The 16,160-nt window shown below is 33.6% G+C and overlaps 2 long non-coding RNA genes across 3 annotated transcripts; both read left to right on the top strand.

Annotated features, from left to right (window-relative positions):
* The first annotated feature begins 217 nt into the window (after nucleotides 1–217).
* LOC108461620 (uncharacterized) lies at nucleotides 218–10,300 on the top strand. Of its 2 annotated transcripts, none has more exons than XR_001867796.2 (5): nucleotides 218–331; nucleotides 532–609; nucleotides 2,580–2,761; nucleotides 8,145–8,285; nucleotides 8,371–10,300. It is a non-coding gene; the product is annotated as an uncharacterized LOC108461620 (long non-coding RNA). The 2 variants fall into 2 exon arrangements; XR_008276947.1 differs by having other exon boundaries at nucleotides 532–662.
* A 3,208-nt stretch (nucleotides 10,301–13,508) lies between these two features.
* Nucleotides 13,509–15,836, top strand: LOC128286945 (uncharacterized). Its single transcript, XR_008277635.1, has 2 exons — nucleotides 13,509–13,748; nucleotides 15,555–15,836. It is a non-coding gene; the product is annotated as an uncharacterized LOC128286945 (long non-coding RNA).
* Nucleotides 15,837–16,160: the final 324 nt, after the last annotated feature.

Below are 16,160 nucleotides of genomic sequence, written 5' to 3'. Positions count from 1 at the left end.
CGCTAAAAATATAGAATTAGCCGCATTTTTAAAAAACGCGCCGCTAAAGATCGAGTTTTAGCGGCGCTTTTTCAAAAATGTCGCTAATTCTATAATTTTAGTGGCGCTGTTTTTAAAAACGCCGCTAAAAGTTTAAATAAAACTACTTCGTTCCTTTTGCAATTTACTGACGTCATTATGTTTAGCAAAACGGCGCCGTTTTTGTTTCATCCATTTCACCCAATACAATACCGAAACCCTTATTTTCCCCTAAATTAAAATTTCCCCTGAACCCCAAATTTTCCCCAAATCAAACCCATTTGCCGTCTCTCTTTCTCTTTTGGTTTGACAGGTTATTATTATTTCGTTTTTGTTTCAATCTATTGTCACTGGGTTAAATATGGTTTTTGTTCCAACCCAAATTTTCTCTTCCATTTCGATTTCTAATCAAACCCGAAGCTCCTTGTTTCATTTCGATTTCATTGCAGCAAGCAAGCAGTTTATTTTCGATTTCATTTCGATTTTGATTTCACTTCTGGTTTTTTTTTGCAGCAAGCGGAAAGATTAAGGGATTTCATTTCGAAATCAAACCCGACTGAAGGCTAGCTTTTGCGAGTCCAACAAATCAATGTACTCTCATTTAGTTGTTCTTTTGAACCCTAGACTTTAGCATGCTGACATTGGTAATGTTAGATTGTTGTGCTTCTCTCTCTTTTCGGGGTTTTGGAGATGTTTGGGTTTTTGAAATTTTGAAATTTGATTTAGGGTTCTAATAGAAAGAACATACGTGTATGGAAAAATCTTAAAGAATTTAAAGATTTTTACTGATCAAGTATATTTCAAAGATTGTCTTCAACTTTAGTCTATTTTTAATCTTTGTACTTCCTTTAGACTCTTAGTAGCAGTAGAAAAGTATTAGCAATTGATTACATTGAAGTATTAGCAATTGACGCTGTGTCATTCAGATGCTGTGTCATGTTTGAGTTTAAATGAATGTGCTGTTACAGCATTAGGAATTGATGCAGCTGGTTCGGTTTTATATTCTGTTACAGAATTCTAGGTAAAGCCACATAAATGTAGGAAGTTTCTGAACTATGTAACTAAAATTTTAGTGTTCATCTCAGTTTTATAACTAGTAGTAAGTTTATCTAGTTGCATCTGAATGAAAATTTGGAAGGCAAATTCAATGAATCTATAAATTGTCAATGAATTAGATAATAACACATCTTTTAATTGTACTTCCTTTAGAAGCTTAGTAGCAGTAGAAAAGTATTAGCAATTGATTACATTGAAGTATTAGCAATTGATGATGTGTCATTCAGATGCTGTGTCATGTTTGAGTTTAAATGAATGTGCTGTTACAGCATTAGCAATTGATGCAGCTGGTTTGGTTTTATATTCTGTTACAGAATTCTAGGTAAAGCCACATAGATGTAGGAAGTTTCTGAACTATGTAACTAAAATTTTGAAATTTTGAAATTTGATTTAGGGTTCTGATAGAAAGAACATACGTGTATGGAAAAATCTTAAAGAATTTAATGGTTTCAAATCAAATAGTGGATTGGTTAAAACCATTGTTATAGTAGGTGCAAAGATTTTTACTGGTCATCAAGATGGTAAAATTCGTGTATGGAAAGTATCTGTTAAGAACCCTGGTGTTCATAAACGAGCTGGTACATTACTATCTTTGAAAGAAATCCTCAAAAGTTCAATTAAACCAAGTAATTACATTGAAGTGAAACGCCAAAGATCTTTATGGATCAAGCATTCAGATGCTGTGTCATGTTTGAGTTTAAATGAAGAACATGGTCTTCTTTATGGATTAGCACATGGTGGTGTACTTAAAGCACATGGTAACGTGTAAAATTATTATGTTTGAAATATAAATATTTCATGCAGGGTGGTTCGACAAATGGACTATTAAAATTATGAATTTAGGAGTTAAACATACATGCTGATTTTTATTTTTATTTTACCGAAATGTTGCTGTTAGAAGAGATGTAAATGTGAGAAGTATATGCACAGGTTGACTGCTGAATGTATTTTGTTTTAGCATGCGACTTGTATAACCGGTCTGCTGCTTTGGTGTTAAAGGAAAATAAAATATTAGTGGTTAAATGTTAAACTTGGCTGCTGTTTTAAAGTTGAATAAGTCATATTGTAATTGTAACATATGTTATGCTACTAAATTAATTGAGAGTAAAGTGTCAAGTTTACTATCCAATGCACTGTCATTTGTGCTGATTTTCTTCATTAAGTTCAGCTGTCCGAATCTGTTGTTGATATCAAATTATATGCAATGCACTATGAGATTGTATATGCATGTAATTTGGTTTTTTAGAGGTTTGGATGGGTTGTATGGAGATTGAATATATTGTTGGAGACTAGATGTTGCAGTGATTATTCCTTTAAATGTAAAGCAAAGAGTTTACAGAATTTATAATGCGAGACCAGTTATATTAAATGGTTGATATGTAGACACTTATATGTTTGTTCTACATTAAAAACACTACTTTAGGTTCAACATTTTTTGATGTTTTATTGTCATTTTTGGGACCTTATTTGATCTGGAACTCATATATATTTGTTAATGTTGACAGTTGGTCAAGAGTTTTGGGTTTACGTCTGCTGCATCGCCTTCAGTAGTCCTCCGCATCGTCGTTGGCAGCTCTATGCTACATCTCCGTTGGCATCCCTCTGCTACATCTCCGTCGGCATCCCTCTGCTACTTCTCTAGTTTTCTGCCATCCAATTTGCTTAGCTTCAATCCACATTGACTTAGGTAAGGCTTTGGGTCCTCCATTGTGGTAATTGCGATGACCATGACTTTCTCATTTCTTTTTAGATAGTGCAGCAGCATACCTGCTCTGCCTCCAATGCTTGCCTCTTCTAGCAATGCATGTTTCAATACTTGAACACCATACAAAAATGCAATTAAAATTATAAATGTGAGACTTCTGAAGTTGTTGTTTATATAGTATAATTTGTTAAAAAATTATACTTTATCTTATCAAGCACATGTTTCTTCTATTTTTACAAAATGGTGATTGATTGGTTAACCATTATGGTTGTATCAAATTTTATGTTATAATTATATTATACTTTATTAGTTGAAAAATTATATACAATTTTTATAATTATTTATATAACTCTTAATAAATGTTCATCTTAGTTTATAAATTTTAAGTTTATTACTGTACATTTGAACTTGTGCAATTTTTTTGCAATCAATTAGTTGCACAATTTCAATGTAATTTTGCTATTTAAATATTAACATGATTTTTCAATATATTGACTAAAAATATTAATTTATTATATGATTAAATACTGTGTTCTTGACTAAAAGTATATATTTAATACTAATTAATTTTTGGTATTAATAATGTTTGATTTTAATATTTAATATTTTTAAATATTTTAAAACGTATAAATATATTTTTATCAATATAATAATATTGATCATTATTTAATTTTATTTTAATATAAAATCAAATTACTATTCTTTTTTCCAAAAAATGATTTAAAAGCTTTTAAAATGAAAAGTTACTTTTTGTTACTCATCAAATTATATCCCACGCCTTGTATATATTTCTAATAATAAGCGTAATGTCAAAGTAATACATCATATTGATTAATTTTTTATATTAATAATGTTTGATTTTAATATTTAATATTTTTAAATGTTTTTAAGACTTATAAATATTTTTTATCAATATAATAATATTGACCATTATTTAAATTTATTTTAATATAGAAATCAAATTACTGTTCTTTTTTTTCCAAAAAATAAAAACTTGTAATAAGGTTGGGTTTCATCCATTTCCTCATTTGCAAGTTCAATGTAATTAGTTAAACAAAGTTTCAATTTAGGTTTGTCATTATTGATTGAATAGTTTATACTTTAGTTGCAATATTATCCAAATCCCATCTCAAGATAAGTTTTAAATATTATTTAATACATAACTTACATAATTTACATAACTTACATAATACATAACTTACATAATTTAAAGATTAAATTTTATAACTTACATAATTTTATAACTTATATAATACATGAGTTACATAATTTAAAGATCAAATTTCAAAACTTACATAATACATAACTTACATAATTTAAAGATCAAATTTCATAACTTAGATAATACATAACTTATATAATTTAAAGATCAAATTTCATAACTTACATAATTTACATAACTTACATAATAAATATCTTACATAATACATGACTTACATAACTTTATTATACTTATAAATAAACAACTTATGCGTGTAATTTATTGTAAACTTTAGATTTCAAGAACTACCAAATGGATAGGAGTTGGATGAATTTGTCAAGGGTAAGCAATGCCTATCGAAATGGAGTACAAACTTTTCTAAATTTTGCATTTCAAAATGCAAGCCAAGAGAATATGATTCTTTGCTCGTGTAAGAAGTGTGTCAACATCAATTGGCATTTTCGTGAAGTTGTCTACGAATATCTAATTGTTGATGGCTTTATTCGGGGGTATAAAAAATGGATTTTTCATGGTGAGTGTACGTCTAGTGGAACTTCTTCAATGATTAATCTGACTTATCTTGATACTACTTTCCACCAGTGTGTTAGACAAGATGACATGGAAGGTATGTTGCAGGATGCATTTAATATGCACAGTCATGGTGAGCAATCGTTTCCACCTGACTTTATTACATCCGATGATTGTAATATTGATGGAAATGTTTTTTTTGCGAAACGGAAACAAGTGCACCTGATGAGGAGCCAAATGAAGAAGCGACGAAGTTCTACAATTTACTTAATGAAATGAGCGAAGAACTTTACGAGGGATCAAAATATTCAAAATTGTCCTTCTGTATTCGTCTATTTCACTTAAAATGTTTGGGAGGGTGGATCGGAAACTCTTTTACAATGCTGCTAGAGTTTCTGAGAGAGATGTTTCCGTTTGCAAAAATACCCTAATCTTGTCAAGATATGAAAAGACTCATAAAAGATTTGGGCCTTGGATATGATAAAATTCATAGTTGCCCAAATGACTGCATGTTGTACTGGGGTGATCAGAAAAACCAACAGTCTTTTCATGTTTACGGTAAGTCTCGTTGGATGGATAGGAATGCAGAAGATGTGAATACGGATGAAGGTGGGGCACAGTTAAGAAAGAAGCCAGTCAAGGTTTTGCGATATTTTCCCCTAATACCAATACTTCAAAGGCTTTTCATGTCGTCAAAGACAGCCGAATCTATAAGGTGGCATAATGATCAACGGGCCGCTGATGGATTATTAAGACATCGTGCGGATTCTTTAGCTTGGAAATTATTTGACAGTAAATTTCCAAGCTTTGCAAGCTGTCCTCGAAATGTGAGGCTTGGGCTAGTAGCTAACGGCTTTAATCCATTTAAAATCATGAGTACTTCGTACAGTACTTGGCCTGTAGTGCTTGTTCCTTACAATTTTCCTCCATGGATTTGTATGAAGCAATCTTCATTTATTTTATCAATGATTATTCCTGGAGAGAAAGGTCCCGGAAATGATATTGGCATCTATTTGTAGCCACTTATTGAAGAGTTAAAATAGTTATGGTCGGGTGTTGAGACATATGATGTACTGAGAAAGAAGAACTTTAATTTACGTACAGCTTTGTTGTGGACAATTAATGATTTCTCGGCTTATGCTAATTTATCGAGTTGGAGTACTAAAGGACGTTATGCTTGTCCTTGTTGTGCTGTGCAAACTTGTTCGAAGTGGTTGTACAATGGGAAGAAGTTCTCTTACATGGGCCATCGTCAGTGGTTAGATGGAAATCATAAATTTAGATTTTAGAGGACTCTATTTGACGGTACTGAAGAGTACAGAGGAGCTCCTGAGCAGACCGTTGGATCTGAAATCTTGTTTATGTTAAAAGATATCAACTTTAGTTATGGGAAGATGAATCAACCACCTAACACACAAATAAAGAGAAGATCGAGGTATGAATCTGATGATGAATCTGACGATGAGGATGATCCTAATGAGGTGGACTTGTGGAAAAAAAGGAGTATTTTTTTTTGAGTTGCTTTATTGGGAGCACAACATTTTGTGCCACAATCTTGATGTCATCCATATTGAGAAGAATGTCTGCGAGAACATGATTGAGACAATTTTGAATGTCGATGGAAAATCAAAAGACAATCTTCAGAGTCGACTTGATTTAGTTGACATGAGAATTCGGTGTGATCTTCATCCTCAAGTACTTTCGAATGGGAAATATCGGTTGCCGCCTTCTATTTTTTCAATGTCAAAGGAAGAGAAAGAAGTGTTTTGCATGGTGTTGAAGGATATAAAGGTCCCAAATGCGTATGCGTCAAATATATCTCGATGTGTGAGTCTTAAAGATCGAAGATTATATTCATTAAAATCACATGATTATCACATCTTGATGCAAGATTTACTCCCAGTTGCTTTACGTTGCTGTATGTCAAAAAACGTAACGTCCTGTATAATTGAACTATCCAATATAATGAAAGCTGTTTGTGGCAAAAATTTGGATGTTGAAGAACCTGAGAAATACAGGATTGAGCGGCTTTGACTTTATGCAATTTGGAGAAGATCTTTCCACCTTCCTTCTTCACTATTATGGTGCAATTGGTAATCCATCTCTCTCACGAAGCAATACTTGGTGGACCAGTTTTTTATCGATGGATGTATCCTATAGAAAGGTGTTAATTTATTTCTCAAGTATTCATTCATTCACCTCTATACATTTAGTTATAGCTTTTGATAAATATTGTATATCGTGTTTAGGTTCCTAAGCAAATTGAAGTCGTATTATCGCAATAAACGTTATCCAGAGGGATCAATTGCTGAAGGCTACTTGGTAGAGGAGTGCATAACCTTCTGTTCTAGATATTTAAAAGATGTTGAATAGACTAAGTAGAAATGCTGGGCTCAATGATCATAACTTGGCTGAAACTTATTTATTCCAAAGTTATGGAGAACCAATCGTCAAAGTTGAAATTGCAGAATTAGATGATATATCGTGGATACAAGCACATCGATATGTACTTTTTCACCACGATTCAATTGAACCATTACGCAAGTAAGTTCTAAAATTTCCTCATATATTCGTCGTTTTGATTTGTTTATCTTCTAACCAATTGAATTTTTTTTTAACATAGTGAGTACAAACAAATTTTGAGATCTCGTGCACGCTCTCGAAGATTACAACATCGAGAGATTAATAAGTTATTTACAGAATCTTTTCATGAATGGTTAAGCTAAATGGTATGTAACTGAAGTTAATAAGTTATATATAATCGCGAAATTTAGTTAATTAAATAAGAATGTTTTTACATAATACATTTATAGTTACTCAATTTACTTTCGATTCAATAGATTTGGAGTGGGAAGGATGTCAATAACGAAGTTAAATGGCTTTCCCAAGGTCCGAACAGAGTAATAAAAAGATATAGTGCATTCCTCATCAATGGATACAGATTTCATACAAAATATCGCGAGAGAATAAGGAGAACTCAAAATTGTGGAATTGTTGTTAATTCTTCAATTACAAGTTATGCTAGTGCTAGGGACAATAATTCGGTTGAGGGTAATGTGGAGTATTACGGACTTCTTACCGACATTATTGAGTTGGATTACTATGGCAGATGGAAAGTTTTCTTATTTCGGTGTGATTGGGTTGATGTTAATACTGCTCGCGGAATTAAAAAAGATCAAATTGGTTTTACAATGGTTAATTTCTCTCGCTTTATTCACACTGGACAACAATTGATGGACGAGCCATATGTATTTTCCTCTCAAGTGAAACAAGTTTTTTATTCGAAAGATCCAACTGATGAGGGTTGGTATGTTGTACTCCGGAACACCCCTAGAGACTTGTTTGACATGGGTAATGGAAGTAGAGATGACATCGTCGAAAGATCAGAAACACTACCTTTTCCAGAACAAAACTTAGATGAAAATATCCCTAATACTAGTACAAAACATTAATGGGCTCGACATGATGTGGATGAAGATATTTACAAATAATGATGTAGTAAGATTTTACGTTTTTTTAATTATATGTAATATTATAATTTTAATCTTGGTCATGTTATACAATTTAACTATTTTATATGTACTATTATTGTTGTAATTTGTTACTAAAACTTCAACTATTTTATGTGTATTGCAGGAAAAATGCGTAGAAGAAAATTACGAGATTTAAGTATTGTCCAGAATACTCAAAATTAAGAAGAAGCAAATAGTGAACAGCAGACAGTTGTTGGATCTTCGAATGTACCGGAGACACTTGACGAGCTTGGAGAATTTCAAAGTAATGTTAAGTTCATTTTACATGTGGACTTTTATTATTGATTTATTTCTCAATTTTAATATAATAATAGTATATTATTTCTCAGCTGAAAGTGGTGCGACGCGTGGAGGTCGAGGACGTATGATGCTTAAATTACATCATATATCTTTCATTAAATTTGAAGTATCATTTAGAATGAATGTTTTTGGCTGTATTTTTATGCTAAATTTGTTGATTTTGGTTGCATTTCATGCTATATTTGTTGATTTTGATTGGATTTAATGCAAGAAGGGTTGGATATTGATAAAAAATGTGCATATTAAATCTGTCAAAATTAGTGGCGTTTTTGTGAAAAGTGCCGTTAAAAGTCAGGGTTTTTAGCTGCGCTTTTCCCAAAAATGTCACAAAAACGTCATTAAAAACCATGACTTTTAGTGGCGCTATTCACAAAAACGCCGTTAAAAATCCTGACTTTTAGCAACGTTTTTCTAGATAAGCACCGCAAATTTTTGCGGCGTTTCTTATAGCGGCGTTTTTTGCGGCGCTTGTGAAAACGCCACAAATAGTTTTAGCGAGGCTAAAAAAGTGCCGCTAAAAGTCTGTTTTCTTGTAGTGACGTAGGATTAACTGTTCAAGATTCAGAGGAGGTACATAAAAGGATGAAGAGCTATTGTGAGTTTCATGCTGAAGAAGGTCATGAGATTCAGGAATACACTAAATTCAGAGCTTTAGTGCAAAGTCTGATGGATAATAAGGAGTTGGAATTCTTTGAAGATGTCAAAGGCTCAGAAAGAGGCGACATCTACGCCTTAGATGAAGGATCAATAGAGAAGGTCTCCAAGGTTAATCACCCAGTGATGATTATTTCACGGTCGAGAAATAATGAAGCAAGAACACAAGCTGCATTGAGAGTCATAATTTAGAAACCCGTGGCTTTTCCTTATAAAGATATCAAAAGGGTTCTATGGAATTATGACTGAAACGTGATGATCCCAGGAGAGGAGAACTCGGTTAGCACTTCAGAAAAGAGCCAGGATATTGGTTTCTACACGCGTAGTGAGAGGCGTTATGACCTTGAAAATATAAAAAGCGAGCCCATTAAAGGAAAAACCCTGCAGTTGAACATAAGAAAGAAAAGATAGCTAGACTGGAATCACTAGTTAATGAGCCGGTAACTGAGAACAAGGCTAAGGAATTATTGAAATTCTTAAATTATAGTGAGTATAGTGTTGTGAAATAGCTACATAAATGACCAATCCGCATATTAGTACTAGCCTTGCTCTTGAGCTCAGAGACACATCGTAGTGCATTGATGAAGGTGCTGAAAGAGACTTATGTCGCTAATGATATCTCTCTGAATAAGCTAGATCACCTGATTAACAATATAAGTGCTGACAATTTCATCTTTTTCAATGATGATGAAATACCTCAAAGGAGCATGGGATCCACGAAAGCCCGAAATATCACTACCTGCTGCAAATGATATACATTGTCAGGGGTGTTAATCAACAATGGATCTGCGCTGAACATCTTGCCTCTATCCACACTGAACAAATTACTTGTGGATAGCTCTCACATGAAGACGTGTCAAAATATAGTGAGAATATTCGATGGTACAGAAAGGAAGGTGATGGAAAGGATTGAAATACCTCTCTTAATTAGTCCAAACACCTATGAGGTAGATTTTTCTAGTGATAGATATCAAGCCCTCTTATAATTGTTTGTTGGCTAGACCTTGGATTCACTCGGCTGGGGCAGTGTCGTCGTCACTACACTAAAAATTGAAGTTGGTAACGGAGGGTCGACTGGTGACAATAAACACTAAAGAGGATATCATTGCATCCGTAACTAATGACGCACCATACATAGAAGCGGATGATGAAACAATAGAATGTTCTTTTCGACCACTAGTGTAACACCCCTTACCCGTGCCCGAGACCGGGATTAGGTACGAGGCGTTACCACTCGCAAACAAAATCATTCCGAAAAAACGGATTATAAAATTTCATTTCCAAATTAAAACCAATTAAACAAAATCATATTATACCTATTATGGACCTACAGGGCCCAAATTATACATTATTAGAGGTCCGGGACTAAACTAGGGACTATAGAAAATTTTAATAAAATTCCTAGGGTTATGCCTCACACGCCTATGTGAAGGCAAAGTAAACGCCCGTGTGCTTGGGGACATGCCTGTGCCCCTCACCCGTGTTGAATTATTGGATTTATTTTCCATTTTGATCTTATAGGGGTTTTCACACGGCCAAGCACATGCCCATGTCCCTGGCACGTGTCCCTCATACGGCCTACACACACCCGTGTTAAAAAACTCGGACATTCTGTTTATGATGTCATCATTCATTTTGAGGCACACGGCCAAGACACACGCCCGTGTGCTAGGACGTGTCCTCCACACGATTTAGACACACAGCAGTGTCTTTGCCCGTGTGTTTACTACCATACAAACTGACCTAAAATTTTAGGTGCAGGGGACACACGACTAGGGAACAAGCCCATGGGGGCTGACCGTGTGTCACACACGGCCTAGACACATGCCCATGTGTCTACCCGTGTGGACCTTTTCAAGGCTATTTTCCAAGCCTTTAGTCACCCTCAAATAACCAAACACACTCATAGATTTCAATGGTATTTAACATGGCCTAATTATACTCTTAAACAACCTTGGCATAGTCTTTTGCATGTTAACCTCATCTTATTGGTTTAGCACATGCTAGGTTATCCTTTAAGCATTATGGATTACCACTCCAGTAATCACATTTTATACTTAACTTGTTTTATAACTCATTGCCAATTATGACCTAACCATCTTTTAATGATTCGATCACATTACACATATCCATCCATGGTATATCGCATTAACTATCTAATGAAATATTCAAGCATGACATGCATAATTAGTAGGTTTACAACCTTCATAAAAATGAGTCATATCCTATGGCCATATACAAAATGAATAAGTATATCATTCAAGCCCTTACATTGGCTAGCCAAATGACACATATAACAAAATAACTAAGAATCCTATACATGCCATTAAAAAAAATAGAAGTATCTATATACCAAAGCAGAACAAGTCGATAGTGTGTTAATTCTCCAACCGTCTCCCAATCTTCATAAGTCCACGAGCTCTATAAGACAGGGAAAGGAGAAGGATGTAAGCATTTATATTCTTCGTAAGTCCGGGTAACTGGAAAGTAAACGTATCGGTTAATTAGCATACAACCATATTAGGCAATGATTCCAACAAGCATGAAATAGTTTCCCTATCACATGTACCCAATCATCAAGTTAGTGTCCTAACAATGCATCATATCATTAGTCTTAGATGAGCTCATCAATTCAATATTTCCATCTCTATTTATCATGTTAATCCCGTTGAATTTCTCAGAAATCTCGATGGATAGCCCAATTACTGTCAAGTCATACAAGTGATCATATCAAGTACGCACTTTTGCGAACCTTACACCTTACGACAGGATTACCAGTCCAGGCTAAATCCCTTTTAACGGCAATTGCTTTCATAAGCTCGGATCTGAATTGCCAGTCTAGGCTAAATTCAGTCCTCAATTGGATTACCCGTCCTGGCTAAATCCTTAATGCACCCATATTCTTCGGGAGACTCGATCATTCAAGGAACACCCGTTCGGGCTAGATCCTTTCTATTTTAAGATCATCAGATTACTCGTCCGGGCTAAATCCTTTTCTGCAACCTATGCAGGATCTCATGTCATGTAAGTCATAATTTATCAATCGAATCTCCCCTTTTATTTCAACCCGGACATTTATTGTGACAGACCTAATTTGGCCCTAGTCGGAAAGTGGTTTCGGGACCACAAAACTGAGTTACAAAAATAATTAAATGTTATATTCCATGCTTATTATATGTGAAAGTGCATGTGTGAAAATTTCATTCTTTGATTTTGTCATTTGTGAGTGAAATTATGAAATAGGACTTATGAGAAAATTCTTGAAAATGTGATAGGTTAATTTGTAGTGGCCAAATAAATTGTAGTGCAAAATAGGAGGATTTGCATGTCAAACTTCCCACTTTAGTTGTAGTGGCTGGCCATGATGGGAATGATAAGCAATATGTGCATTTTATATTATAACTTAAGTATGGTGCAAATAATATATGCATTTTATTTTAGCATTATAATAGTTAGTGGATGATGGGCATTTCATGTCTTTTATATTAAAGAATTAAATGTTTAATAGATTAATAGGATGAAATATGAATTTTTATAATAGAAAATGGTGATAAAAACAAAGTTACACCCATCCTTTCTCCTAATTATTGCCGAAAACCATAAAGAAAAGAAGAGAAAATGAAGCTAAGGCATTCGGCTATGGGGAATGTATAGATTAAGGTATGTTTAATGCTCCTTTATTGAAAATCTTTGTATATTTGGAGTGGTCATCAAGTATAGAAGTTAGCTTATAGCAAAATTTTTGTAAATTGATGAAGATGACATTCGGTCATGGATGTTTATATTTCTTTGATGTTGTTTTTGATGTTTTGTGTATTGAGGGTTGATAATAGATGGAAGTTGAATGGTTGTTATATGTAGATAGCATGCATGCTAATAATGTTTTTATTTTCTACTTAATACCTTATTGATTATGAGTTAACATGAATGTTCAGTTGAACATATACCTTGAATTATGTTCAAAAATTTTAATTGATTAGTTGTACTCTTCTTTTTGCTTTTGAATATTCGAAATATTGAAGGTGAAAAGATGGAAAATTTCAAGTTGAAATGTTGTCCAAATGCTGGAAATTTAGCATGCATATTCTTTTATTTAAATGCTTTGACCGAATGTTGGAAGTTAACTTGCATCTTTGTTGGTTATTGCATGAGGGAGTTAAAATTGAACTTAAGATAGTTTGTTACTAATTAATTTGTTCTGTAATGTCAGAAATTATTGGTTGTCCAAATTAGGACAAATTTATGGTGCTTAGTGATTAATATCTTTGTTGTAATCTGTAAATTATTGGTCATCTAAATTAGGACAAAATCATGGTGTTATGTGCTAGCATGATATGTATGTGTGATTTAAGTGAAAAATGTTTAGATGATTTATAGTAATCGGCTAATGTGTTTTTATGGATATAGATGCCGAATGTGGACTTAAGAAATTAATTGGAAAATTTGTTGTTTATTTAGGTGATAGAAAATATGAAATGGTCTTATGTGATACGTGTATATAAGTAGATGGAAATGAAGTGTCGTATATTTTTGTGTATGGGATTAATTGCACTTTGATTTTAATGTGCATGATTATTACTATGTTTAAAATGTGTGAAAGCCAAATATACTCATGATACAATGCTTGATTAGTTGATTAACAATAAGTTAAATTTGTTTAATTCAAGCTCAAGAGCATAAGGAGCCAATTTTGGATAAAGGGAAAGCGAAACTAGTCGATTAGTCAATCCGTAGTTATTCGATAAAATCCAAGGTAAGTTCTTAAGTGTTTGTGTTTGATCATGTTATATGCTTAAGAGTTGAATAATTATAATTAAGAAATGTTTGATTGTATATATGTATATATATATACATATGTTCTTTGTGTTGAATGAATATTAAATTAAAGTTATGAGCCGTATGTGACTAGCATATCTAGTCGACTTTGATACTATTAAATGATGTACTAAGATATGTGTTCCAATGTGGAAATTAAACCCTATGTGGTTGAAAGGATGAAAATCTTTGTTCATAGATATGTGTTTCAGTTATACGTAATTGAAGTACAAGTTATGAAAGTGTGAAAGAATAGGTGAATTATTTATCGAAATGTGATATACGGGCTTCGGGCCTAGCTGGCTATAATGTCGGTGAAATGATATCGGGCTTCGGGCCTAGCAGGCTATAATGCCGGTGAGATAATATCAGGCCTCGGGCCTAGCAGGCTATAATGCCGGTGAAACGATATCGGGCTTCAAGCCTAGCAGGCGAAATGCCGGTGAATGAATTCAGACTTAAAGGTCTAGCAGGCTTATGGCCGGTGATGAAATCAGGTTATTACCTAACAAGCAAATTGCCAGTGAACTATTAAAAGTGTGGTGCTATAAGACTATGGGCTAATACGATATGTGGATTCATTCCGTAAAGTAAATTATTTAGGTACGAACAACCTAATTATGTACATGTGAATTAAATGAATTTGATGATTGATGTGAATCGAACATATGAGAAATGGTTTCATGTTTATGTTCAATTATGAGACCTTGTGTTAAATCGACAATTGAATTCGTTCAATACATTTAGTTGGCCAGGTATGCGATATGTACTTATGCATGTTAGATCGATTGGAATTGAATCACGAATGTGAATTGAGAAGCATAGGTGAAAATGCCTATGTCATATATGTCAGTAAGGGTAAAACCATCATAAATTATCGATAAGGGTGGGCTATGTGCGGAACCACCTTATAATTGCTAATTTGTATGGTTGTGTGTGAATCATTGAGCATGATGTATTGTATTGAGATTATGCTTAAGTAAAAGTATAGATATGTGATGAAATTGATTGGTGATATACATGTTTAAATAATATGAATGCAAAGAATGTGTGAAAGAGTAAATTTGTAATAAATCTGCTTGGGATAGCAGCAGTAACGTGATTTTGGAAAATCACCATAAATTGTGGGAGTTGATTTAGGAGCTGAATAAATTATGTAATTAAATCTTAATGAGTCTAGTTTCTTAAAAAAGAAACCGTGTAAGCAAAAGAATTGCTGATAATGAGATATTTGAAGTGGCATGGGACAGAATCAAATGACTTCAGGGTCCCCTATTCTGTTTTTAGAAAATCATTATAATTTTTAAAAAAATGGTTATAAGATAAAGATTATATTATTAGACTCCTTAATGAGTCTAGTTTCAAATGAAATCAACGAGAACATATTTTGAATTCTGTACAATGAGAAATTGGACTCGTAGTGAAGAGTGGTCAGATTAGTCAAATAGTGAAACAGGGGAAACTTTAAGAAAAATCTGGTATTGATTGGCAAGACGAAAAATTCTAAAAATTTTATTGATATAGGATATATGAGTATATTTTTAGGGAAAATTAACGTCAATTGATTTGGAGTTTCGTAGCTCCAGTTATAAATAATTTAGTGACTATTGCTCAGGAAGACAGCTTGTTGTGAACTTGAGTATTTGTTGTAAACATTGATAAAACATATAAATGAGCTGCTAATTGTTTTCTTAAGAACTTACTAAGCGTAAAGCTTACCCCCCTTTTTTCCCATGTTCTCTAGGGTTGCCAGGTTTGCTCAGGTTGGAGGCCATTAGAGATGTTATCACACTGTCGAGTTCACGCTATTGGTGTAAGTAAATCCTAGTGTTTCGAGTCTATGGCATGTATAGGGTTTTAATGTTGAGTATGTGATATTATAATCTAGCCAAAGGTGTTGGCTTGTATTGATAAAGTGTTTTGGCCATGTGAATTGGCCTATGTTGGCTAATGATGCTAATGATGTTGTGGACCTAAATGTTTATTCATATATATGTATGATACTATCTCTTGTGATGTGAGCAAATTCTATGGTATTTATTACATAATAAAATGACTTGAGCATACGTTTGTAGATGTTTAAGAGCTCATTTATGCCATGTTGTATGTTATTGGATATGTATATGTGCACATGTTACGAGGGTGACAAATGGCTTGGAAAATAGCCTTGTAATTGTCCACATGGGTAGACACATGGGCGTGTGTCTAGACCATGTGTGGCATACGGTCTGCCCCCCATGGGCGTGTTGTCCAACCGTGTGTCCCCTGCACCTAAGTTTTTCAAGTTTGTATGCATGGTAGTAGCACACGGGCGTGTGCTCTATACCCACACTGGCGTGTGAAGCTTTGA

The sequence above is a fragment of the Gossypium arboreum genome, chromosome 13 (assembly GCF_025698485.1).
Source record: "Gossypium arboreum isolate Shixiya-1 chromosome 13, ASM2569848v2, whole genome shotgun sequence".
Taxonomy (NCBI): Eukaryota; Viridiplantae; Streptophyta; class Magnoliopsida; order Malvales; family Malvaceae; genus Gossypium; species Gossypium arboreum.
Note: the sequence above shows the minus strand (reverse complement) of the source record. Positions and strands in the feature narration are given on the sequence as shown.